The 27545-nt window shown below is 39.9% G+C and overlaps 1 protein-coding gene across 8 annotated transcripts in view; it reads right to left on the bottom strand.

Annotated features, from left to right (window-relative positions):
- LIN7A (lin-7 homolog A, crumbs cell polarity complex component) overlaps positions 1–27545 on the bottom strand; it is a 390131-nt gene that overhangs the window by 247325 nt on the left and 115261 nt on the right. Inside the window, exon 1 of one of the 8 annotated variants that reach the window (XM_079936911.1) lies at positions 14573–14885. The exons of 6 other annotated variants lie outside the window; for them this stretch is intronic. The gene's annotated coding sequence lies outside the window, so the exon portion shown is untranslated. Of the gene's footprint in view, positions 1–13510; positions 13725–14572; positions 14886–27545 lie in introns of those variants that run through there. One more of the 8 variants, XM_079936910.1, reaches the window with a different exon arrangement.

Genomic DNA, 27545 nt, shown 5'->3' with positions numbered 1-27545 from the left:
CCTTTGAGTAAGTAAAATACTTGTTCTTAAAATGATTGCAGTAAAGTGTGTGTAGTTTATTTATGAGTTCCCTTAGGGTTCTCATTGAGAACCTCACACTTGTTTTATGAAACTATTCTACAAAATTTGGTTACTAATACAGAAGTCTGGGTTTATCAGGATAGCTCAGATTAGAAGAAATATTAGATAACGACTGGGGAGGCTGCTTGACAAACACAATGAAGGCAAGAAGATCTCACAATTTTTTTCTGAAATGGACTCGTCCTCTGGTCTGCCAACTCTCAAGCCCATACTTCCACCATCTATCCCTAACCACTGGACTGCCAGGGAGCTCTCTGGAGAGCATTTAAATGATAGGGAAGAGTGTTTCTCTGCCTTGGCTACCCACTGGAATCACCTGGGTTAACTGAAAAACAAAACAAAACAAAAAACAGATACCTAGATCCTACCTACATATATTTCGGATTTCATTGTTCTGGGATATGGCCTGGGCATTAGTATCTTCAGAGCGCTCCCTAGAGATGACCACGCTGAGAATCACTGATATGGCCTCTCAAGGTACACCCCAGGAAATCTAATAACAATGTTACTTATTGCTGTCACGTACAGCAATTGCTAATTGCTCTCACGTACAGTGTTTAGTATGCACGAATTTTAAACCTTTTCCTTCTCTTAGCACTATGAAGTAGGTACTATTATCTCCATTTTACAGAAAAGGAAACTGAGACCCATAGAGTTAAAATTACTTCTCTGAGGAAAGAGCTAGTAAGTTGTAGAGTTAGGATTTGAATCCTGGCAATATGGCTCTAGAATCTGGACTACATTTGAGATGTGTCTCAGGAATCTATATTGTTAAAATCATTCCCAGCACCACTTCTCCAACATTGTTAACAGAGATTATGCTAATCTGATCAACAAATCCTTGCCTGAGGGCTGAAAACAGTGGTTCTCAAATTTTAGTCAACAACAACAACAAAATAACCCTGGACCATTTATTAAAAATTAAGATAAAAAAAAAAGAGGCTGAGGGTGAAGCTTTGAAATTTGCTCTTTTAGTAGTCACCTCAGATGGTGCTGATGCAGAAAGTGGTTCACAGATGCACTTTAAGGTTACTGATAGTTTAATATGGGATCCAGAATAAAGTGAGTTAAAGGCCATCATTTATTCATTGTTTACTTGCCTTACTTAGCTCATCTTATAAAATCCTCAAAAATACATAAAAGGATTACTACTGTTCCTATTGTATAGTTAAAAACAAAATAAAACAAAACACCAACTAAGGCTCAGAAAGATGAATTATCTGGCTCAAGGTTACACAGCTAGTCGGGCCAGGATTTAAGACCAGAGGTGTTTGACTCCAGTGCCCATGCTCTTATTTATTTCTCTAACCTGCCATGGAAAAGGGATTAGAAATAAAACAATAAAGGTATGGCAAACTTATTTTTTAAATATAGCATCATCGCAAACTGAGGCAAACAGATATAACACTGCCCAGAGTCCTGGAAGGTAACCCTTCAATACATTATAGTATAATCAATGTGCTCATATTGATAACTTTTTTTTTTTTTGCGGTACGCGGGCCTCTCACTGTTGTGGCCTCTCCCGCTGCGGAGCACAGGCTCCGGACGTGCAGGCTCAGCAGCCATGGCTCACGGGCCCAGCCACTCCGCGGCACGTGGGATCCTCTCGGACCGGGACACGAACCCGTGTGCCCTGCATCGGCAGGCGGACTCTCAACCACTGCACCACCAGGGAAGCCCCTTGATAACATATTTTAATAATTAAAAATGACCAAATCATCATCAACTGCCTGATGATAGTAAGATACCATATTCTGGAAAGACTTCCTTTAAAATAGTTGAACATTATAACCAAAAACAATAAAATATTGGAACTTAAGTGGGATGAACTTCCAGTCATCTGGAAGAGTGCAATTATCATCTTCTCTTTCCTTAATGATGACTTTTTATTAACTTGGTTAACATTTAGACTGCAGAATTTAACTGATGACTCATCTGCATCTGGAACTTGGATGAAGATACAGCTGGGTCATTTAAGGCACACTGTCCACTAATTCCATAAAAATGTATTGAGTACTATGGCAAACAATATGAATGATCTACCCCAAAGTCATCTAAAACCCTCATATCCCTTGCCTTCTTCTACTACAAAATCTGGAAAGCAATCATACTTCTCTTTCCAGACTCTTCTGTCATTTGGCCAAGTTGTTGTAAGTGTAAAGTCACTGGGTATGGCTTCCAGGAAGGCTTTTTTTTTTTTTTTTTTTTTTGTGGTACATGGGCCTCTCATTGCTGTGGCCTCTCCCGTTGTGGAGCACAGGCTCCAGACGTGCAGGCTCAGCGGCCATGGCTCACGGGCCTAGCCCCTCCGCGGCATGTGGAATCTTCCCAGACCGGGGCATGAACCCGTGTCCCCTGCATCGGCAGGCGGACTCTCAACCACTGCGCCACCAGGGAAGCCCCAGGCAGGCTTTTTAGATGAACAAAATGCTGGCGTATGCTTCAGCTTTTTGGTCTTTGAACCCTTACTCTTTCCCCATTCTCTTGCCAGCCTTAAATGTGCCTAGAGGTGAATCAGCCATTTTGTGATCATGAAAATGGCTGTCACATGCTAAGGCAGGTGGAGTAGGAAGAAGGAAGGGGCCTAGCCCCTGATGTCATCACTGAGCTGTGTACTGGCCTTGAACTGTGCAACCCCATGATTCTTGTCTATGAGACAAATATATGCTTTACTGTTTGGTTCCCTGTGACTTGCAACCAAATACAAACTAACTAATACCAGAGGAAATGACTTTAAAGGCACTATCCTAGCAGGGATAAGGTTGATGTTATTGAGAAACTGGAGTCACGTATGGTGGTCCTTTGAATAAGATAACCATGGAAAGCCACTCTGGGAAGGTGACATTGGACTGAGACTTGAATATTGATAACAAGCCAGCCATATGAAAATCCGAAGGAGAAATATCTGAAGAGAATAGCAAGGGCAAAGACCCTAAACTGAGGGGAGCAAGCCTACATAGTGGAAGAACAGATAAAACCAGTGTCAGTGGAGCACAGTGTGTAAGGCAGAGAGCAATAGCAGCAACGGTGTACTGGTAAATGATTAACAACCCGCTCTCCAAAACACATGGACAAAACAGAAAAAGCCCTTATTTGTAGCGTTTTCTGATTTCTGTAGTGTAAATACTGCTACCATGACCAGTTTCAAGCTACCAACATGATACCACTGGCTTGAAAAATTCTTGACTACTTGACTACTCAACACTCAGCTCTCACAAGGCAGAAAGTACCGATTACGGCACACCACTGTATAGGAAACAAAGTTTGAGAAGTAAACAGGGGTTAGATTTTAAGCAGATTTTACAAGAGCAGTGGTTGAGAATCTGCCTGCTAATGCAGGGGACACGGGTTCGAGCCCTGGTCTGGGAGGATCCCACATGCCGCGGAGCAACTAGGCCTGTGAGCCACAACTACTGAGCCTGAGCGTCTGGAGCCTGTGTTCCGCAACAAGAGAGGCCGCGATAGTGAGAGGCCCCGTGCACCGCGATGAAGAGTGGCCCCGGCTTGCCACAACTAGAGAAAGCCCTCGCACAGAAACAAAGACCCAACACAGCAAAAATAAATTAATTAATTAATAAACTCCTACCCCCAACATCTTAAAAAAAAAAAAAAAGAAGGTTATATTTTTGTGTAATTACTAAAGAAAGCCATTGAAGAGTTTTGGGCAGAAGAATGATATGATTTGGTTCACATTTTATAAATATCATTATGACTACTGTTTGAAATGTTAATTCCAGTGGGTCAAGGATATACACAGGAAACCAGTTAGGAAGAAGGCTATTACAGTGGTCTTGGCAAGAAATGGTGAAAGCTTCAATTAAATGGTGGCAGCGTGGTTGCTAAGGCACGGACAGCACAGGTGGGGAGAAGAGGAACCAGTACCCCGAGGAGGTGCACAGCTGTATGATGAGGTCCCAAAAGAATGTCTCTTCAGCAGAAAAGGATTTATTAGTGAATACAGTCACATGCCTTAGCCTGTTCCATCAATAATTGTGTCTGCCTCTTTACCCATAAGCAGATGGTGTCAACAAATTGAACAAGTAACCAGAATAACGAGGGAGAAGAAAAGTATCAGCACCCTGAAGACAGAATTATTTTAAAAGCACATAATAAGAGTGTGGTACTTTCTCCTATTAGTCTCTTCCTATCCATATAAGATCCCTCTATTCAGCGTCAATTAGGGATGATATAAAATGTTTTAGCACTGCACCAAGCAGTTGGAGAATATGGATATAAACCTAAAAGTCAGAGACCTGAGAAGTATAAAATGTGGTAATACTGATTATATACAGTGATTGTGAGGTCTGAAGGAGAATGTAATTACGATGAGATTTTCATATAGAGTACCTGGCACATGAACTATACCTGACATCTATACCATCTTTTCTTTTAACCCTTTCTTTCTGTGGGCCCTCACTTCCTGTTCTATTAGTGGAAATATTTGAAAAGGAAATGTTAAATTATGGGAAGGAAACTATGCTACTCAAATTTCCTTTGAAAAGGTGACTAGAGGTCCTCTTTTTGAAGACATACTTGACCCACAGAGTTTAAGGAAAATGGCTATGGACAACTAAATCTAGCCGTAAGTTAGTATTTCATGTACAGTATTGTAGAAGTCATTATTAAGTCTACATTTTAAATAGTGTACATGAAATACTGACTGGTTACTAGCTTCATGATGTATCTAAAAATTGGACCAAAGAATGCTCAGTTTAAAAATCTCATGCTGCACAACAGAGCATGTGTACCAACAAATGAAAATAAATGGCCAATAATGCTTTGCACTTGCATTGCTCTGATATGAAAGGAAATTCTGTCAATTTACAAGTAATAATGAGACATGACAACCATTGTGTCCTTCTCATCTGACACTCATCTCTGGATCCACCCACGACTTGCCATGTTCCTTAGAGGCACACTACCTGGTAAACCTTAGGACTAGCTCAATTTAAATGTGCTCAAATTAAAAGCTTTACTTAGTATGCTGTGAAAAAGAATCCCAATTTATGTTTATTATCAAAAGCTGAATGAATTCTCTTTCTAGGATTTGGGACGATACTGAAGTGTATCACAAAAGTCTGACAATACTAGAATTTTTAAATCATGAATCTCAAATTGTTTGCCAAACCTACTGCAACCAGAAGAACACTTTACGCTACAAAATGAAAAGCTGTAGTTGCTAAGAGATTCTCTGAAGTGGCCGGTACCTGTTTCATGGGAAAGTGATTACTTACCCAATAAACAAATCGTTAAGTATACAAAGCTTAAGCTTTGTTAAACAATCCCTGTTATGTGGTCTGAATGAGTAACGTGTTCTCAGTTTTTAAAGGAACTATATTCAACGTTTTCTTCTTTTTCTTTCCTTCTTCTTCCTTTTTAAAAAAAATTCATCTAATTTTCCCAAGCAGCTAAAATTGAAGCTTGATTTGCCTACCATCACCTGAGACCTCAGGAAATCAGGAGTTTCAACTTCCTTTTTTGTTTGCGCTTTCTTTTATCTCGTATTTGATGTCTTTCCCTTTCTTCTATGTTTTCACCTCACGTTTCTTTTTAATCTTCCATCCATGTCTTTACATAATGACAGCCAACTATAACCTTAGTCCTAATGACAGTGAAATTAGCTCATCTCATTTTCTGTTTCCAGCCTTCTTGGCAACAACGCAAATGAACACCTGACTTGATCGTGTTTGGAGAATCTATGAGAAATTAGACCTGGCCAAAATGTAATCTGTTTTTGCATGTCTGAAAGAAGTTGAACCAACTACTGCCCTCTTTTACGCTAAATACTAAAACACCTGTATCCTATTAATTTTTGTATGCGCCATTATATCCAATCCAGAATCATGACAATTGTAGGCCCTTAAAAACTGGTTGTTGAATACAATTGATTGTACAGAATTAAATGTTATTGTTATATTATACAAGTATTATGTATTATGTACTTATATATACCTATATATTATATTAATATTATATACAAGTATTTGTCTTCACTAGTTAACAGTGATACTATATCAAGCCCAATTTGACAAGATTTGGATTTCTTACAAAATGTGAATTCTGAGAAAATTAGGATTTAAGGGACTAGACTCCATCTTTTTATAATAATCAACTTTAACCTTCTACAAGTGGGTGGAGTAAGAACCATGGGTCTGACTTGGAAAGTGGATCAGAGTTTATTTTAGCACTCATGAAAATTTTTAGGGAAGCCTTATTTTAAACTCTCTGGGAGGTATTTCAAAGTACATTGTCCAAACTACATTTTGTATGCAGACAAACTGTTTCTAAAATTTCTTAGACAATGGATACAATGAGCATTTCTTCATTAGCCAGTTAAGTACTGGGAGTATAGTTGTAGGAATACAACTGCCACGTACAGATTAGCAAGATGCTACCTCAACACTGCATCACCAGCGACCCAGCCTGTCCATCCACACTATGCTTTACTTACACTTCATCTACAGTCTCAACTGATTTTAGATGCACTTGATGAAAGAACAAAACACTTTTCACAGAGCTTTAAATTTAACTCTTAATTGAAGTCTATATATTTTACCTTCCCTTCCATAACTCCTTATCTGTCTAACGTTTTCTCAATAAAAGTTAGTTAAATAATTATTGTCTGGCATCTTAAAATACTAGACACAAAACGATATGGATCCTTAGGCTCTATGAGTTTTAGTATTTCCCTGGCTTAGTACATAAGACATAACCAAGCTTTTACACTGGTAGTGATTCCACCTGTGTATATTGTCAAATTGGAATTTTTTTTCCTGGTAATTATTACTAGGACATCCCAATCGCCTTTTTCATATTGCTTAGGAAATTGGAAGGGAAAATTTTATCAGGAAATTGCTGGAGAGACACCCAATCGAGTTCGGTGTTTTCAAAGAGCTCATTATAAAGAAACCTTACAAATTTAACTTTTCACGTCCTCAAATATCTCCTATACTAGAGAATGGATGAATGTTTTTATCTAAACTGACACTTTGATAAATTATTCTGCTGTCAAGCTACTTAATAATGTTTCCTCTGTTACCTTATCACTACTATATCATACTATGACTCAGTTGCTTAGTTACTTTGAGAATTGTATAGTGAGGTTAGTGCAGTGCTATCTGTGTCTTTAAAAGATGATTAGAGGACAAAGTGAAGCTTGGTGTTTGCAGAAATTGCTATGGTGAATAGTTGTTTAGAACATTGACTACTTTCAAGCTGTGCAAAAGATGATTTAAAATTCCAAATAAAAATCGTGAAATAATGAGTTTCTCCTCATTATATTAGATTCCCTGGGGCTGCTTTGTCAGACTTTCAATTGATGTTTCTTTTATAAAACAAATCTTGGGAATAGAGGAGGAGGAAAAATAATTGTTTAGTAACTTATTGCATTTGCATAGCAAATAGTAACTAATGAAGTGTTATTTAGTCATAAGTACAGTTAAATAAATCTAAAGATGACAAAAAACAAACTTGAATGACTTTTTCCCCTAATTACAAAATAAATTCACTTCTTGGGGAGGTTTATAGGGTAAATATAAATTCCAGTCCTATGCTTTAGATATGTTTTCTTTGTTTAAAAAATATGAAAAAAATTTTAATTTATGTTATCAAGACTATCACTAATCATTCTTTCTAAGATGCCCACTCTGTGCCATGGTGCTTTCATAGTACCGTCCATCTTTGTTTCCTAGTACTTATTATTGTAATTGTACATTTATCTCCATGACTCTTTGACTACTACCTCTCTCCTGTAGATTGTAAGCTTCATGAGAACAAGAACCATGACTGTTTTTTGTTCTCCTTTGATGTCCATGCCCAGCTGAAGGCCTGTAACAGGGCAGGTACTCATTAAATATTTACTGAATAAATAAATGAGCCAAAAGAAAATACCTGCCCAGAGATGGAGGAAATATTTTGGAGTAGTGTTGACTTGCTCTATGCTATTCAACACACACTACACAAAAGACTGTTCACTGACTCTGTAACCATAACTCAACTGCTGTATGCATGAAAATGTATCAGAAATATTTTTTAAGTGTAATTTTAAGGAAGTTCTAGGAGATGAAGTTTGGAGGTTCGGTTGTAGACTCTAAGCATGAGGAGTTAAGTTTAAAATTCACAAATAAAACATTTATTTGGATAAAAACAGATGCTACAACTTCATATTAGATTAGAAATAACTTAATATTTTCTTGTCAGATGAAAAAAATGTAATCCCATAGACCACTAGATGTCCTTAAAATTATACTTGTACCTTTTCTAGTTCGTGAGTCATTAGGATCTGACTCAAAACAAACAGGCAAATGCAATAAACTCGAAATGACTTGTTCAACAAGGTCCTGAATTTATAGTAAATAGCTGGGTTTTGCTCCATTTGAGAGAAGATTAAATAAGCTTAGCTTTATCTTTTGAATAAACTAATATCGCAATACTTAAATCTGAGTATGAATTCACATTTTTTAATGCAGAACAAGCTACTCATACATAAACAAGTTTAATTTGAAAGGCATTATTTTTCAAGTGGCCTTAACATAAGCCACTCTTGCCATAGTTTACTGAGTAGTTTTATCTTTAATTATACATACTCTGAATACCTTAACTCAGGTGCAAGAACGTCATCACATTCTAATAATACTTTAAACACATTTATTTTTTTTACATTGATCAAGGATATCTCTAACAGGTAAGGAAAAAGATTAACATGTCTCTCTTAGGGATCCTTTTTCTTCTACATGCATCTCAGTGTCAACACTTATTAATGCATATAAACGATGCAAAAGAAAAGAGGAAATTATGTTGGTTTATTAAGTGCGGATAGAGGTAGCCTTACTATTTTTATCTGACATTTCAATAATAGAACGCCAGTTCAAATGCCATAGAAGTCTGAAAGCAGTGACTGAGAAAAACACATTGTTGGGCTTCCCTGGTGGTGCAGTGGTTGAGAGTCAGCCTGCTGATGCAGGGGACACGGGTTTGTGCCCCGGTCCGGGAAGATCCCGCATGCCGCCGAGCGGCTGGGCTCGTGAGCCATGGCCGCTGAGCCTGCGCATCTGGAGCCGGTGCCCCGCAATGGGAGAGGCCACAACAGTGAGAGGCCCGCGTACCACAAAAAAAAAAAAAAAAAAAAAGAAAAAGAAAAACACATTGCTTACCTGAAAATCATTGTGTATTTAAAGGCATTATGCTCTTCTTATGTATGGGGGTAGATGATGTATTTAACATGTGACTGTCAAAGTCAAGGAACATTTTAAACTAAATTAGATACGAAATCAATATGGCTATTTTTATCATGAATCATAGACTTCCTTTAAAACTACATTCTAGAGAAAACATATATATATATATTTTTTTAATTGAACAGTTCTTAAAAGTTACTCAAGCCAGTCTCCTGAGAAGTGCAAAAAGAAATCCTTTATGTGAACTGATCCATTACCATACCAGGTGAATAGAAAATAGTAAAATTCAAATAAGCATTTTAGGAATTCCAAAATATGAATAAGTGTTATTTCATTCCAAGAAAAAATAAGAATAAAAAATATGGGGGTTTTGGTGGAAACAAATCAAGACTTTATTGTTTTTATTTGCAATTAAAATGTCAAATGCAAGAATTCACATGGCAGGGAGTGAGTTGAAGAAAACACAGGTGCCTAATTCGCAAACTACAAAAAACAGTATAAAGGTGACCATCTGGGGAGAGCTGGCTGACTCAATTTTCCTGTGAGCTTACCGTCTGCTCCATATTTTTCTTCCAAACTCCCCATTCTGACCTTGAAAATGCATCTACATGTTTTGCTACATGCATTTCCTTCTAAACATAAATGCAGGTAGACTTAATTATGCAAAGGATATTAACACAACAAAGGACATATTGTGCTGTATTTTATTTTATCTCAGTTTTCTGATTTTTTTTTAAAAGGTTTTATTTCTGGTGATACTTTTTCAGCCTTTCAGCTGTTCTATAAATTCCTAGATCACAGCAAGATCCTTTTTGACCTACCTCCTAGAGAAATGGAAATAAAAACAAAAATAAACAAATGGGACCTAATGAAACTTAAAAGCTTTTGCACAGCAAAGGAAACCATAAACAAGACCAAAAGACAACCCTCAGAATGGGAGAAAATATTTGCAAATGAAGCAACTGACAAAAGGATTAATCTCCAAAATTTAGAAGCAGCTCATGCAGCTCAATAACATAAAAACAAACAACCCAATCCAAAAATGGGCAGAAGACCTAAAGAGACATTTCTCCAAAGAAGATATACCGACTGCCAACAAACACATGAAAGAATGCTCAACATCGGGCTTCCCTGGTGGCGCAGTGGTTGGGAGTCCGCCTGCCGATGCAGGGGACACGGGTTCGCGCCCCGGTCCGGTAAGATCCCACATGCCGCGGAGCGGCTGGGCCCGTGAGCCATGGCCGCTGGGTCTGCGCTTCCGGAGCCTGTGCTCCGCAACGGGAGAGGCCACAACAGTAAGAGGCCTGCGTACCGCAAAAAAAAAAAAAAAAAAAGAATGCTCAACATCATTAATCATTAGAGAAATGCAAATCAAAACTACCATGAGATATCATCTCACACTGGTCAGAATGGCCATCATCAAAAAATCTTGAAACAATAAATGCTGGAGAGGGTGTGGAGAAAAGGGAACCCTCTTGCACTGTTGGTGGGAATGTAAATTGATACAGCCACTATGGAGAACAGTATGGAAGTTCCTTGAAAAACTAAAAATAGAGCTACCATACCACCCAGAAATCCCACTACTGGGCATATACCCTGAGAAAACCATAATTCAAAAAGAGTCATGTACCAAAATGTTCATTGTAGCTCTATTTACAATAGCCAGGACATGGAAGCAACCTAAGTGTCCATCAATGGATGAATGGATAAAGAAGATGTGGCACATATATACAATGGAATATTACTCAGCCATAAAAAGAAACGAAATTGAGTTATTTGTAGTGAGGTGGATGGAGCTAGAGTCTGTCATACAGAGTGAAGTAAGTCAGAAAGAGAAAAACAAATACCGTATGCTAACACATATATATGGAATCTAAGGAAAAAAAAAGGTCATGAAGAACCTAGGGGTAAGACGAGAATAAAGACACAGACCTACTAGAGCATGGACTTGAGGATATGGGGAGGGGGAAGGGTAAGCTGTGACAAAGTGAGAGAGTGGCATGGACATATATACACTACCAAACGTAAAATAGATAGCTAGTGGGAAATAACCACATAGCACAGGGAGATCAGCTCGGTGGTTTGTGACCACCTAGAGGGGTGGGATAGGGAGGGTGGGAGGGAGGGAGACGCAAGAGGGAAGAGATATGGGAACATATATATATGTATAACTGATTCACTTAGTTATAAAGCAAAAACTAACACACCATTGTAAACCAATTATACTCCAATAAAGATATTTTAAAAAATAAATAAATAAAAAGAAATTCCTAGATATTCCATTATACACCTGCAAGTGCTGACAAGCACAGTTCTAAGCAACAACTGCTTCTTTTTTTTTTTTTTTTTTTTTTGCGGTACACGGGCCTCTCACTGTTGTGGCCTCCCCCGTTGCGGAGCACAGGCTCCAGACGCGCAGGCTCAGCGGCCATGGCTCACGGGCCCAGCCGCTCCGACACGGACCCGTGCCCCTGCAACGGCAGGCGGACTCTCAACCACTGCGCCACCAGGGAAGCGTAACAACTGCTTCTCTGAGAGCAGTGGTCCACAAGGAGGCCCAGAAGGCAGATCTCTGAGAACGTCAAGGAGAGGAGTTGGAAACTAGGATTGTACTCCTTATGTGGATACAATGAATCATCACAGGGCGGATGACAAAGCTGAAACAGTGAGGAATTCCTGGCTTGTCACAATATACCGATTGCCCAAGTATGCTGAGGATGTCAGGATTTCTGAAGGAGGCATCACACTTTACTGACATGGGGAATTAATACTCTGAGCATAAAAACAGATTTGACACTGGTTTTCTTTTTATGTCTCAGTCTGAATACTGAAAATGATGCTTACTTTCAAGTGCTTACTTTCAAGCACTTGTTGCCGCATCATTTCTAAAACTAGACTTTTGCTTTATCCCACATTTTTTTTTCTGGGAAAAAAAAATCTGTAGCTATCACTTCTTCAGTATCCCTAATTCATGCTCTAATCATTGGCCTCCTGCACTGTATACATGGTATCTGCTCTCCTGAAACTTGTTTCCAGCCTTGAATTCTTTCCAGGTTAAAACCCTGATTTATACTTGGTTGTCCTTCAACATCTTAAAGTTCATCAAGTGCTAAGCTAAACTCATCAAGTTTGTGAATCCACATGTCTCCCCTTTGACTTTTTTCCTCTCCCCATTTTCATCATCTATTAGTCAGTAAGGCATGCCCATCATTATCTCATCCTTCCTTTTCATTCCTGTAACTCTTCCTCAAATTCAGGTTAGGTCATCCAGATTACAACAATAATACAACAGTGGTCCAAAATTGTCAAACTGTTCCAAAGAATAATAGGATTCCTGGAACAAAGAGTTCCAGGATCTGCATATTCCTTACGACCTAGAGATTCACAAAGTATCTGAAAGGCTACAGTAAAGAAACATCTTATCAAGTTTGTTTAACCTGATGTTTGGGAAACCCAATATCTCCTAATTCATTTTACTATGGAAAGGTTTTCAAAGAGCATCCAATAAAATCTCCCAGAGTCATGTTTGTAAAACATTCTTCTTCCCCATAGATTCAATCCTGCAGCCAATTTTCATAGCAGCTAATAAATATACAGCTCAGATGATTTCACTTCCCTGCTCAAAATTTTCAAACACTCTCGCTTACCCATCAAACAAAGCTAAGCACCTCTATCTATCTGCAACCTACACGTTTAATCTGCTCTTTCATGACTTCATTCATCTCTGTAGTTCACCAGACATCAAGCCTAGGATCTACTGTACTACAAGCGCTCATCCTCAAACCAAATAAATGTGTTTCATTAAATAAATGTGTACCATCATTTAGCAATGAATCAACCTTTCACACAAAACTCTGGTACTGTGAACAGCTCTTTAAAGACTTAATGGCTTCCTGATGCTCTCCAAACTTAAACCAAAGTCTACTTTGCTAAAGAAAAATATATTTACTTTCTTCTCTCCATGATTTGAAAAACTCTGCTGTAGATAGTTACATGCACTGAATATTTTTAACAAATTGAATTGTCATTATTGCATGGTTTTCCTGAAATAAAGGTGGTATGTGGTGCTTAGTATATTTGAGCCAGATGGGAAATTGGTAAGTAGATGTGGAATGATCATATTATCTGTGATCATTCCTTAACCAGTGTCAAAACACACATTCTTGTCCAATTTTAAAAAAGTAACATCTATTGAAAATACTTCTAAACCTTAAAAAATTTTAGGTTATAATTTTAACTGAAATGGTACTTACTGTTCAAGAAATACTCAGTTGCACATCTGCTTTGGGTCAAGCATTGGTACCAGGCAAAAAGCAGTCAACAAGATGGACACAGTTGTTACCACAGTGTGTAGTTCTTACCAGGAGTTCCAGGCATGCTGAGAATTATATCTCCCTCCAGCTAGTATGCTATTTCTCTGAAAGCAAAAGTTCTACAAAATGTTGTTCTTACTGTCCCTAAAATATCTCATCCTCTCCTGAGTTTACACCAATGAAGCTTTTACCTACTATTTCTAAAAAGTGTCAGGACCATCAATGATCTTCACACTGCTAATCGCAATGGTCAATTCCCAGACGAGGTCTTACCTCACCTGTTACCATTTCACACAGATAAGCTTTCCCAGCTTCTTAAAAGACTTCATTTACTTGGCCTCTGATCACCACTGTCTTTTGCTTTTCCTCCCTGGCTGGTGCTTCCTCATCTTCTCAACCTTTAAGTGTTGTAATTACGCAGAGCTGAGTCATCAAACGTCCCATCTTTTCATCCTCCAGATGGCTTTAAATACCATCTATACGTTGATAATTCCCGTATTTATATCTCCATCCTGGACTCTTCCCTTGAGCTCCAGAGTTTTTATACAGCTGGCAACTCAAACTCTTCATTCTAGCGTCTGATATCTCAACACATCCAAAATCGGTATTTCTCCTGGACGTAAACCCCTCCCCCTACGCTCTTCTGGAGTCTTTCCAATCTCAGGTGAAACTTCATCTTTTCAGGTTCTCAGAACAAACACCTGATTCTTCATCAACTGCTTTGTTTCTCCTACACCTTATACTCAAACCTGCATCAAATCCTGCAGGCTAAGTCTTCCAGGCGTGTCCAGAATTTGACCATTCATCACTACCTTTCCTGTTACTACCCGGATCCCTACCACCGTCATCTCCGGTCTGGATTCTTTTATTTACTTCCCAACTAATCTAGCCCGTTCAAACTAAAAATCCCACCATCTGTGGCTTTAGTATATTAGACTAAAAGCCAAAGTCCTCAAAATAGCAAGCGTCAGCCTCCTCCAGTCCGAGGGCGCGCTGGCCTACCTCCAGTGCTCGGCTGGGCTCCCGGAACGCGTCCAGGCCGCCGTCTTCCCGGGGGCAGCCAGGTGGCCCTCAGCGGCCGCAGTCACCATGTCCGGCGGCGGGTTACCTACAGCTGCGTGGTGACGAGGCTGCCTGGGGCCCCCTGTCCCGACCGCCGACCGCTCCAGCAGCTCAGAAAGGAGTTGGGCGCAGACCTGCTGCGGTGGATGCTCTGCGGTGGCAGTCCCCAGGCTGGGACAACTGAACTGCCCCTCAAACATATGGGAACCATCTTCGGAACCCCGGACGGAAGCGAAACCCCTCTAGGGTGTTCGGGGGCCCACCAGCCCGGTGGAGGGCGAGGCCTGGCGTCCCAGGGAATCATCAAGACTCCCAGCCCCCAGCCTCGGGTTGCAGTTCCGGGAGCGGCCTGGCGCCACCTCGTGGCTGCTCCCGGGGCTGCACCCTTAGGACTTGGCTTTCCTAGGACTATCCATCCAGAAGCCACACCCTGCGCCTTCCCCCTTGGCCCTGCCCATCCCAGAGATAACTGTAACAACTAAAATGACATCACTTGTCCAGAAAAGAAAAAAAAAAACCCAAAGCCTCTCTGTCTTCATCTCTTTCTACCCTTTCCCTTGTTGACTGTGCCCCAGGCACAGGGCTCATTGCTGTTCCTAAAATACTTTCAGAACATTATTGCCTCAAGGCCTTTACCCTTGCTGTTTCCTCTGTGCTACTTTTTCCCAGTTATCCTCGGGGAAAACTACTTATTTACTTATACAGTAAGTCCCTTACATATAAACCTTCAAGTTGCGAACTTTCAAAGACGCGAATGTGCATTCGCATGTCCAATCACATAAGTTACTTCACGTGTCTGGGTTACATTGTCAGGTGCGTGCATCCTCCACAAGTGGTTGTGCTTTTGTGTACTTTATTGTACAGTACTGTATAGTAGTACAGCATCTTTATTTCAAGTAGTACAGCATCTTTATTTCAAGCCCAGGATGTCCGGAAACAAGCGTAAAAGCAGTGGTGATAGGTATTATAAACCTATTACAGAACAGTACGATATAGCCGATTGTGTTAGTTGGGTACCTGGCTAACTTTGTTGGACTTACGAACAAACTGGGCTTATGAACACACTCTTGGAACAGAACTCGTTTGTATGCAGGGGACTTACTGTATCTAATACAGGAGGACTTCCCTGGATCCACCCCTACTTTCCTTGGCTCTGTCACCGCCACCACCCCCGCAAACCTGCTTCATGTTTCTTCAGATTACTTAAAATTATAGAAAGTACTATGTACTTATTTGTTTGTCTTGTCATCCTCCACCTCCACCCCACTACCATATAAGCTTCACAAGAGTTGAAATTCTGTCTGTGTTCACTACATAGGACCTAGAACAGGAGTTGGGACATAGTAGGCACTCAAGAATCGAGTGAATAATTGGGTGAATTTACAAAAGGGCATTATAAGGTGCTATGGAAGCATAAAACAGAGGGAACTAAACTAGGCTCAGGGAACAAGAGTTTTTGAGGACTCTGAAACCCAAATGCTAAAAAGACAAGTAGGAATTTGCCAAGAAACGGGAGGAAGAGGAAGGGAAGAGTTCTCCCCACAAAGAGAACAACATTGCCAAGATCCTGATTTTATTTAACAAATATTTATTAAACACTTGCAATGTGCCAGGCTGTGTTCTAGGTATTTGGAACATAAGTAATAAAGGGGAAAGGCTATACATAAATAATTTTTGGCATATGATCAGTTAATAAAATTAAGAACATATTAAGATATATTTAAAATATTGGAAAATGGGAAGCCACTAAAAAGTTTAATGCAAGGAATGACATGATCAGATTAATATCTCAGAAAATCAAAACCAAACATAAGCCTTACCCCCAGTTCCTGGCTGTTTTGATACTTAACCAAGAAGAGCTTCCTTTCAGGTTCCACAGTCATTTCTAATATAAGCCCTTAGGATCAGATAAAGTGAAAATGGTGCTAATTATTTTCCTGTATGTGAATACAAAACAAAAAAAGTCTTATAAATAGAAGTTTTCAAGTTTTTCAAAACTTTAATATAATTTAATGTCATTTTATTTTTAAAAAATCTGCTTTTAGTATTCTTTTCTCATATTTTTCAGGAATCTTTTTCAAATTCACTTATTTTTTCAGTGTCATGTTCTCTCCTTATAGTTTCTATTTTTAAAGTGCATTTTAAAATCATTATAAATATGTTTATAGTCTCTTTCTGATTTCTTCTATATCAAGTTCTTTTAGTTTTTCAGACATAGCTTCCTTCTTCTCTCTGAATTTCTGTTCCTTCTGCCCAAAACACAGGGCTCACTAACCCCCTGGTTTGTTGTCAGCACTGACTCACTCGAATGTTCTACCTCCTTCTCATTCATTTCTAATGTTTATTTGCGAGCTCACCTTTGGCAGGGATTGTTTGTTCTATGAGAAACCAGTAATGTAGCTGAATGCTTCTTAAGAGTGCTTTCATTTTACTTCCTCTAGTCTGTCCTAGGCTAGGACTCGTTTTATGTAAGTTCCTTGAGAAAAAGTTTCCTGAACCAGCTCAGTGGTATATATTCAGACTCCAAGCTAAGCAATGCAGTTTAGGGTATGGGTATAATGAAGATCTAACACGTCACCCTCATTTCCTGCTTTGCCCCCAGTCATGGGGCTTATTTCTCAGTCTGGGACCACTTGGCATCCCCTTCATCTCCCTCCGTCCACTTGTACCAAGATGTCAGCGTGATACCACCGCCATTCCAGCCTTCACTTCCCCTTTCATTCCTGGCACCTGGAGATAATGCTTTCTCACTTGCATTCTAAGCTGTAGAGAGTTTAATTGTTAGATTTTATGTAGCACATCTTGATCTTTGTAATGGGAGAGGTTCTGTGTTAGCTCAGTCTGCCATATTACAGATTCACTCAAATTAGTCTCTGAATTGGATTTTAATATGAAGTATGAGCAACAACATAAAGACAGTCTGCCTAACCAAACAGTCGCTCAGATGTGCAGATAAATACCAAAAACTAACCAGGCTGCAAAAATGCTTTCAAAGTCTGTCTTCCCAACTGGGAACACAACTTCTTACTCAATTAGGTTAGTGTGAATTTTAGCTCACATAGGATAAGTTAACTTTGCAAAACTGTAATAGTATAGGAACCTTGAAGAGCATAGAAACCCATCCAAGCAGAGAGGGGAGGTGAGCCAGGCTCACACCCAGCACAGGCTCACTCATCTGTGGCAGAGCATGGGCAGAAGAGTGCCATACAAATGGGGAAGAAGAATTCAGCTAAAGTGTTTAACTGATTGATGAAAGTCCAAATGTGAGCTAGCATGACAATATAAAACCTCTGGGAGTGGCAAAGACAGGCAATTTTTACAAACTTTTACTGGGAGCTCGTGAGAAAGAATGGGTCAGAGTTAAGAGTAAAGGTAAACACCTGTTACAACTGGGAGACAGATAAAAGAAAAAACCTGTATGCCAAGGTGGAGGGAGAGGGAAGCAGGAAACAGTGTTAATTCCAGGATCCAATACCAATACTATTAGAGGCCCCCTACCGCTGAGGGAGGGGCAGGGAGCTCTCCCACCAAGACCCTCCAAGGATGAAGCCAGAGTTTAGTCTGGGAGACCAGGAAGAGGCAGCATCATTGAGAAAGCCCCATCCTTGAGACTCAGGCACAGGGTCTTCCTGAGACCGAGGCTGGGCCAGGACAACAGAGAAGCTCCTTTGTCCCCCACCACCAGGCTAGTAAGTACCAAGAAAGGAGCGACAGTAGTCTACCCCTGTGGGAATGTAAGAGCAAAGAGCAAGAATCAGCTGGGACACGGGTGTACAAGGAAGACTGCAAGCTGAGGGTCAAGCAACTCAGATGGTTCAACTGAATGCAAACGTAAAGGCCATTCTCTCTTTTCTATTTCTTTAATGCTCTAAAAGCAGAGGTTGGCAGGCGTTTTCTGTAAAGAATCTGAGAGTAAATAGCTGAAGCTTTACAGACCAAATGGTCTCTGTCTCTGAAATTCCTCACCTCTGCCACTGTAGCCTGAAAGCAGCCATAGATAACATGTAAATTAATGAGCATGGCTATGTTCCAATAAAACTTTACTTATAAACATGGAAATCTGAATTTAATACAATTTTCATTGTATTAAAATATTTCACTGTCACAAAATATTTCTCTTTTTGAGTTTTCCAACCATTTAAAATAATGAAAAAAACATTTTTAGCTCTCAGGCTGGATTTGGTTTGGGGGTTATAACTTGTGAGTCCTGGTTTAAAGCACAATTAGTAGCAATGAATTATGCATTTACAGCATAGATTTAACAATAGCACAAAAGACAAGAGGCAGCAGTTGGAAGTATATTATTTTAAGGAAGGCTGTGATAAGTTAAAGATACACACTGTCGACCCTAGCCAACACCCCCCCCCCACAATACAAACATTAAAAGAAAGACTTATAGCAAAATAAGCAAAGGCCTACATCAATATTAGATCAGTAAAGTATGGTTTGAATGTAAGACAAATGATTAGATACAGCTCCTTTACATTTGGAAAATGCGTAATTTACAAATAGAAAATTTCATCTCGAAAAATATCCAGGAGAAACTGCTAAGAAAAAAATAAGTAAATGTATTTAAAGAATTCAATGTATTTGAAAATAATGGAGAACAATCCAAGAGAAGAGGCTCTGAAAACTTGTTAGTACATGTAAGACAAAGATTTCAAAACTCACACAGGGAAAAAGATGCAACTAAGGAGGAAATTAGGTATACCTCAGTGTGCATCTGTGTACAACTTATCTTGCCTATAGCTAATGTGTTCAACTACTTAGGATAGAGGATTGCCGAGGCTAAGATCATGTGATGATTGCTATACTGTCTTAGCTTAAATTGCTCTAACAAAGTACCATAACCTAAGTGGCTTCAAAAACATCTTTATGTCTCACAGTTCTAGAGAGTGGGAAGTTCAAGATCAATCTGCCAGCAGATTCAGTTTCTGGTGCAAGTCGCTTCCCAGCTTGCAGCCATCTACCTTGTGGGTGTATATTCACAGGGCGAAGAGAGAGCTCTAGTCTCTTCTTATAAGGACACTAATCTCATCATGACCCCCACCCTCATGACCTCATCTAACCCTAATTACTGCCTAAAGCCTCCACCTCCAAATCACATTGGGGGTTAGGATTTCAACATATGAATGGGGAAGGGAGAGACAAAAACATTCAGTCAGTAGCATATACAATCTTAATACTTTGCTATTCAAAGTTATCATTTGGAAGCCAAACTGTCAATACTTGCAAAATGTGTGTCATCAGAAGAAATGAGTGTCTACATGATCCAGAATACCTTATTTATCCAGAGGCATGTATCTGTCAAATTCAACTAACTAAAACAGGTCTGAGAAGCTGGAGTGATGCAGAATTGCCCTTTGAGCCATCCACATAAATATCTCATCATTCCGTTAGTAATATGCATTGCTGTCCTGCCTTACTTGTTTTATTTTCCACTATTCTTTTACAAAAGCTCCATTTTCTAGAGAACATATACTATACCAGAGAAGGAAAGAAAATGAATCCTATATTTTCGGGTTAAAAATGGTTAAAAATTAACCATTGATTAATTTTTAGTTATCTGTAAGGTTTTGAGGCAGGAGATAGATGGGCTCCAGGCCAGACATTTACACCTGGCCTGTTCACACTTCCTGGGGTGAGAAGAAGATGGGCTCCAGGCTGGACTTTCATTACCAGCCCCCTGTTTACACTTCCTGAGGCAAGAGAAAAACGGGCTCCGGACTACATATTTATGACCGGACTCCTCTCTATATTTCGAGATCTGCACTTCGATATAAGAAACAGCAACAGGAATAGGGTAGATAACTGGACATTGGACACTTTTATGGCAGGGATAGAGAGGGGCTAAACCCTGTTAAAAGATCAGGAGGTCATACATTTCCCATCCTTAGGGCAAGGGAAACATTGCACATGCGCAGAAAGGCTCCTTGGGGGTCAAAAAGGAGGGGCGCCACCCCATAATTTGTGATGCTAAGGCTGTCCCATAGGCCTCTGGGCTGTGATCCATCTTGGAAAAAAGTTGTGCACACATGTTGGGGAAAGTCCTAGGGCAGGTGTGGAAAAAGAAACCAGATAATTGGCCAAAGATAAACAAAGACCCGGAAGAACTTACCTATATAGATGACTTAACAGTCTCTTTCCTTCATGCCTCCTCATTAGGGAGGAGGCCCACACCTTTCTCTCCGGGTGTGCATCTCTGCCTTGCTTCTATCTTAACTAAACCAACCGTTTCTCTGTGTGCTCTCCCACTTCTTGTTGTGCTATGTCTCCAATAATAAACTTTGTACGTGTTTTTACAGTTTTTGCCTCCGTGAGAAATGTATTTTTTATTAGGAGGCAAGAACCAGGGGGGTCTGGTGGCTAGGATTCCTGGTTTTCATCCAGGCTGTCCGGGTTCAATTCCTGGGCAGGGAATTAAGATCTTGCCTCATGCCACCACTCACTGCTGCCTCTCCGAGATCAGTTTACTTAGATGGATCATCTCTCCCACATTTAATGCTAGGCAAATACAGCATGGCTTGGGCCACTGAAACACATGTTAAAACTTCAAGGCATATATTTTAAAGATCATGGGTTAGCAGAGTGTGTTTATGCCCTTCAGGCCATTTAGAGCCAATCTTGAAGGAAGAAAAGAAGTCACAATTTTCTCTTCACGCCTGAAACTCAGGTTGTGCTGCACTTGTCTCACTTAACAGCAAAGACTGTACAGAAAGGGACTTGGGGCCCTATTATCACTTTTTCAACTCCCTCTGTGAGCCTGTCAAAATTCCAAGTATATGAAGAAGTTTTATCTGCGCATGACAGATCACTGAAAGATAATCTAAATGTCACAGTCATAATGTCTTGGTTCACTGGCACAGCATGGAAAGAAGGAACAGAATCTTGCTAGACTTTCTTTTAATTCCATATTTGGGTATTTTGATCTTTTGTACCAAGAAAGTAATAAACATGATTAATAATAAGCACAACCATTTATTAAACACCTGCTATTTTCGAATAATTTCGAATAATAGACTTTTAAAATACATCACTTAAATTAGTCTTTACCAGCATTAGTATACACTCCTTTTATAAGCATTGAATAAAATTCTTTCCTTTTTGTCTGAACATACTGTCCTGGTGGTGCCTCCTACCAGTCTGTCTGCTCTTTGAAGCCTTTGCAAGCACCTCCGTGTCTGCCATCCCTTACAAGTCCACGTCCCTCAAGTCTTGTTACAGACCCTGTTACAGACCTATGTACTTGCTCTCCACAGTGTAGCATAGTGATTAAGCTCAAGGTCACAATATAAACCAGACTGAGTTCCAATCCCCTTATTTAGCCTCTTTCTGCCTCAATTCCCACATCTTCAAAATACTAATAGCATGTGCCTCAGAGGTTTGTTTTCAGGACTAATTGAAATGAAATATGAAAAACTCTAAGCACAATGCCTGGCACGTAGTAAATGCTCAATATGTGTGAGCTGTTACTATAATACTCAAACTATGTTATCATAAATTATGTTTCATGTCTGTCTCCCCTGGACCGCACGCTCTACCCCCAGCCTTTGACTCGGTACCTGCCACATGGTAGATTCTCATTCTCTTTTCCTTGCAAGCCTAAGGAAGAACCTTAGCCTTGCAAGCCTAGGTAACCACAGCCTATGTAACCACAGCCATAAAGTGGGTGTCATTATTCCTATATTAAGAATGAAAGAAACAGAATGTGGAGAGAGTAAGCAGTATTCTAAGCTTCCATACATAGTAAGTGGCAGAACTGCAATTCAAATCCATATCCGTCTAAATCCAAAGCTTGTGCACTTTTCATTTACTGCACTGGGAAAAACACATGCTCTGGGGAGAAGGGGTGGGGAATAATCAATCAGTGTTGAGCACTTACTATGGACTTGGCAGCGTTCTAAGCACTTGCATATGTTTTCTTAGTTAATTTTTACAGTAATCTTAAGAGATAGAAACTATTATTATTTTCAATTTTACAGATGAAAAGTAAAGGACAGAGAGAAGATATTAACAGGCCAAGGGTACAGAGCTAAGGAAGAGGCAGGCATAGATAGGATTTGAACCCAGACGTCTGGATCCAGTGCTCACACCCCCGACTGGCACGTGTATGCCTCTCTCAGCATCATGTGATGCTTCAAAATTAAACAGCACTAAACAAGAGTCAAAAAGTCACTCTTGGTTATATTTTCCCCAGTCAACTGTTTAGTACACTTTTTTTTTTTGACGGTACTCGGGCCTGTCACCGTTGTGGCCTCTCCCGTTGCGGAGCACAGGCTGCGGATGCGCAGGCTCAGCGGCCATGGCTCACGGGCCCAGCCACTCCGCGGCATGTGGGATCTTCCCGGACCGGGGCACGAACCCGTGTCCCCTGCATCGGCAGGCGGACTTCTCAACCACTGCGCCGCCAGGGAAGCCCTGTTTAGTACACTTCTGATATCTGTATAAATAAAATAAAATTAAAACCCTGAACATCTACATAAACTCTAGTCCCTGTCCTTAACAATTACCGAATCATAAAGTCCATCTGTAACAACTTTTCCAATTTGTCATTCAAGTTTTGCCTGTACTTTTCCAGTAATCTGGTAATGGAATGTTCACAAATTCCCGGAAGGCACCCATTCTAATTTTGAACAGAATAAATGTGGGGAATTTTTTTTTCTTTTTTTTTAAAATAAATTTATTTATTTATTTATTTTTGGCTGTGCTGGGTCTTGGTAGCTGCATGTGGGCTTTCCTCCAGTTGAAGCATTGTGGTGAGCGGGCTTCTCATTGCCGTGGCTTCTCTTGTTTCGGAGCACGGGCTCTAGGCACGCGGGCTTCAGTAGTTGTGGCTCGCGGGCTCTAGAGCGCAGGCTCAGTAGCTGTGGTGCACGGGCTTAGTTGCTCCGCGGCATGTGGGATCTTCCCGGACCAGGGCTCGAACCCGTGTGCCCTGCTTTGGCAGGCAGGTTCTTAACCACTGCGCCACGCGGGAAGCCCCGGGGATTTTTTCTTGAATAAAAAAAATCTGGGCTTCCCTGGTGGGACTGGGTTCGTGCCCCAGTCCGGGAAGATCCCACATGCCGCTGAGTGGCTGGGCCCGTGAGCCATGGCCGCTGAGCCTGCGCGTCCGGAGCCTGTGCTCCGCAACGGGAGAGGCCACAACAGTGAGAGGCCCACGTACCGCAAAAAAAAAAAAAAAAAAAAAAAAAAAATCTGTCATCTTGTATCCTTTGCTAACTCACCTAGTTTTACCCCCTGACTGCTATGCAGTATTTGAAGAAAACAACACTAATTTATTCAGCACACATTTGAGCACATGTCTTTCAGGCACTGTGATAGGCAATGGGTACACAAAGATGAATATAAATAACTTATGTTGTTACGGTGACGGCAGTGTAAAAGAAAAAATTCTATATTGTGTGGTAAGTGCTCTAGTACAATTATGAAAATTAGTGTTATAGAAGCATCAAGAAAGAAAGGATTTAGGGAAAGAGTGAGCAGGCAAATTAGGTATTTATACAGGAAATATTTGCTTTGACCCCCAGGCATCTCCAAATGCTTCCTGCTTCTACAGCATACCAAAATAAACACGGTCTCTGCCTCTTAGTATAGCTTGAAGGCAACAAACAGTATCTGTCCTTACCTCCTGGCAGTAGGGTGGGAGTACAGTTGACTCTCCATATCCGGGGGTTCCGCATCCACAGATTCAACTAATTGCAGATAGATGGTTGCTTGAATCTGCGGATGCAGAAACAATGGCTGACTGTATCACACCTTTTTATGTAAGGGTCTGAGCTTCCTCTGATTTTGTTATCAGCAGGGAGTCCTGGAACCAATATCCGGCGGATATCGAAGGATGTCTTCCTTGACTTTGAGGACTCAGGGAAGAAATAATTATCATTGTTGAGTGGTGCTCACGCGTCAGGCCTGTTCTAAGTATTTTGCACGTATTAACTCGTTTAAGGTTCGTCCACCTTATGAAGTCACTGCTATTTTTATCATTTCCCATTTCACAGACAAGAAAACAGATTCAAAACAGTCTAGTAACACTGGAAGTTACAGAGTTAGTAAATAGAAAAGCTAGGATTCAAACTCAGGCAGGCTGGCTCTGGGGTGCATGTTTTTTGTTTTTTTTTTTTAATTTATTTATTTTTGGCTGCGTTGGGTCTTCGTTGCTACACGGCGGGCTTTCTCTAGTTGCAGTGAACGGGGGCTGCTCTTCATTGCGGTGTGCGGGCTTCTCATTGCGGTGGCTTCTCTTGTTGCGGAACATGGGCTCTAGGCGCGTGGGCTTCAGTGGTTGTGGCACACGGTCTCAGTAGTTGTGGCCCACGGGCTTAGTTGCTTTGCGGCATGTGGGATCTTCCCGGACCAGGGCTCAAACCCGTGTTCCCTGCATTGGCAGGCGGATTCTTAACCACTGCGTCACCAGGGAAGTCCTGGGGTGCATGTTTTAAGTGCCATACTAAACCATCCCTGTCTCGACCCAGAACTGAATCATTAGGGCTTGACTGAGGTACAGGGCCTGCCTGAGGTTTTAGTGGTGGTTGAGTGGAGTCCAGTGGGGCAGTATTCACTGGGCATTAGAACCAAGAGCAATGAATAGACAGCGCTGGCTCCCTTTTCCTGGTGAATGAATGAATGAAGAATACATTCATTTTCATTAAATTTTATCTCTTTTACTGTACCCTGTCCAAGCTAGTTATAATTTCATTTATTTATTTATTTTAAAGATTTTGGCAAACAACTTTTATTGAAAAACATTACATTCTTGTTACACTTTTTAAAATATCTAAATTTGTGAGCTTACCTGGCTATTAAACATTATATATATATTTTACTTTGAATTGTTGCTATTGTTTCACGGGTTTTTCTCTATTCAGTATGGAAAATTGATTTGGTACCAGTGAATGGTAGATATGATCTTTAAACTTTCTTTATAGATTTGTTATATATATATAGTTTAATTGAAGTATAGTTAATTTACAATGTGTTAGTCTCTGGTGTACAGCAAAGTGATTCAGTTATATCATATTCTTTTCCATATTCTTTTCTATTATAGTTTATTACAATATATTGAATATAGCTCCCTGTGCTATACAGTAGGTCCTTGTTGTTTATTCTATATATAGTAGTTTGTGTCTGCTAATCCCAAACTCCAAGCTAGTTATAATTTTAGAATACTGATTTGGTTGGCCAAATTAGTTGCTATTCTTCTTAGCTCTATGTCACTTATAAAAAATCTTCTATGGCACTCATCCAAAATATTGGTAACAATGTTGAATAGGACAGAGAACCAAATCGCCTTGGAATAGTGTTTCAACCACTAGAAATCCAACAGTGTAATCATCCACTTCACATACCTCACACTTTCCACAGTGTTTCTATGAAAGTTGTGCTGTCGTGAGTTTATAGTATTGCTATGGCACACACCTGAAATTTGAAAAAAAACTATTCTTGGTGATCCCATGTAGGCTCTGTGGGATCACCACTTTCTTTTTTAAGTGCCAATATCACATTCTTCTATTAATATGCCTTAAATTTTTCTTCCAGGAGGCAACAACAAGTAGATCGGTCTGTAGTTTCCCCAAACATCTTTAACACCTTTTTGGAAGCCAGGATATTTGTTCATCAGCAATTAGTGCTCTTTGACAACTTTCCTCAAAAATCACTTTCAGCATTCTCTCAGCCATATTTCCAAATTCAATACCATTAAATAGACCCAGCTATGATTTGATGGAGTTTTTTTCCCCATCTAACTTGGGGGTTTAAATCTTATTGTCATTCTATGATTCCCATTATTCTATCCTTTTTCCTTTTTTGGTGAAAGATGATTCTTTGATAGAAAAAAAAAAAACAGAGCTCATACTGAAATATCATTAACTATCACCACAGTAGGCAAGTAAACAAAAATAGCATATCCAGTTGGACTTGGAATAGCTACTGTGTTTCTAGAGGAAATTACCACCAGTTTAAACTAGAAGCCCTTGTTTTCTGTCCAAGTCAGATACTATCTGAGTATAATTTCAATATAAGTTTCAATTCAACCCAACTTTTTTCAAGTAGTCTTTGGGTATATTTACTTTTACTTTTAATAGACAAGTCTTCAAATTCAGCTAGCACATCACTTAGTAAAAGTCAGTCATGGAGAAAAAAAAAAAAAAAAACCTCTTTATCACTTAGACCAGAAGTAAAGCATTGATTTAATCTACATGACTTTTAAGGTTGTGTTTACATTTGCCAACCCAGAGTGATTTCAAATTAAATCGATTCTAACTTGTTTATCAGGACATAGCTCTATTATTCATCCATTTGTAGTTAAAAGGAAAAAAAAAAAGTAAGGCAGTATAGCTTATGTGTGTGTGTTGGTGGGGGGGCAGATTCTGCCAAGCCCTCCTCCTTTTTTGTCTTTTTTTTTTTTTACCCTTTTCAGTTGTACTCTGGCATTAACTTGCCTGGTTCAATTAACAAGTTAAGATGGCAGGTGGATGCAAGCAATGGAAGTAGGGCTACAAGTATAAGTATCAACACCAGCACCTCACATCCTTTCTTGGCCCTGGAGAGCATTCCACTTTTAGGTCTGCTACACACACACAAAGCAAAGTGACAAAGTAAGGTAGCCACCACTTTTACATTATTATATGTTGGAAGGCTTTTTTTTTTTTAGCATTACGAATGACTCCATGATAGCTAGTCCAACTAAGTCAATTTCATTCATACATTTATTCAATTAATCAATCAATCAATATTAAGAGTGTGTTGAGCTCTGTGTAAGCAAATCCAGCAGAGTCTCTGACCTGATGAAGACTATATCTTAATAGACAGATGTCAGAACTAAGTAAAGAACTCTCTCCAAGAGGTATTGGCTTTGCACCTATAGTAGCATCCTTAAAACCCAATACACATATCTTCCCATTTGATACTCCTC

The sequence above is a fragment of the Stenella coeruleoalba genome (assembly GCF_951394435.1).
Source record: "Stenella coeruleoalba genome assembly, chromosome: 11".
Lineage (NCBI taxonomy): Eukaryota > Metazoa > Chordata > Mammalia > Artiodactyla > Delphinidae > Stenella > Stenella coeruleoalba.
The sequence above is the reverse complement of the archived record's forward strand: the minus strand, read 5'-3'. Positions and strand labels throughout refer to the sequence as shown.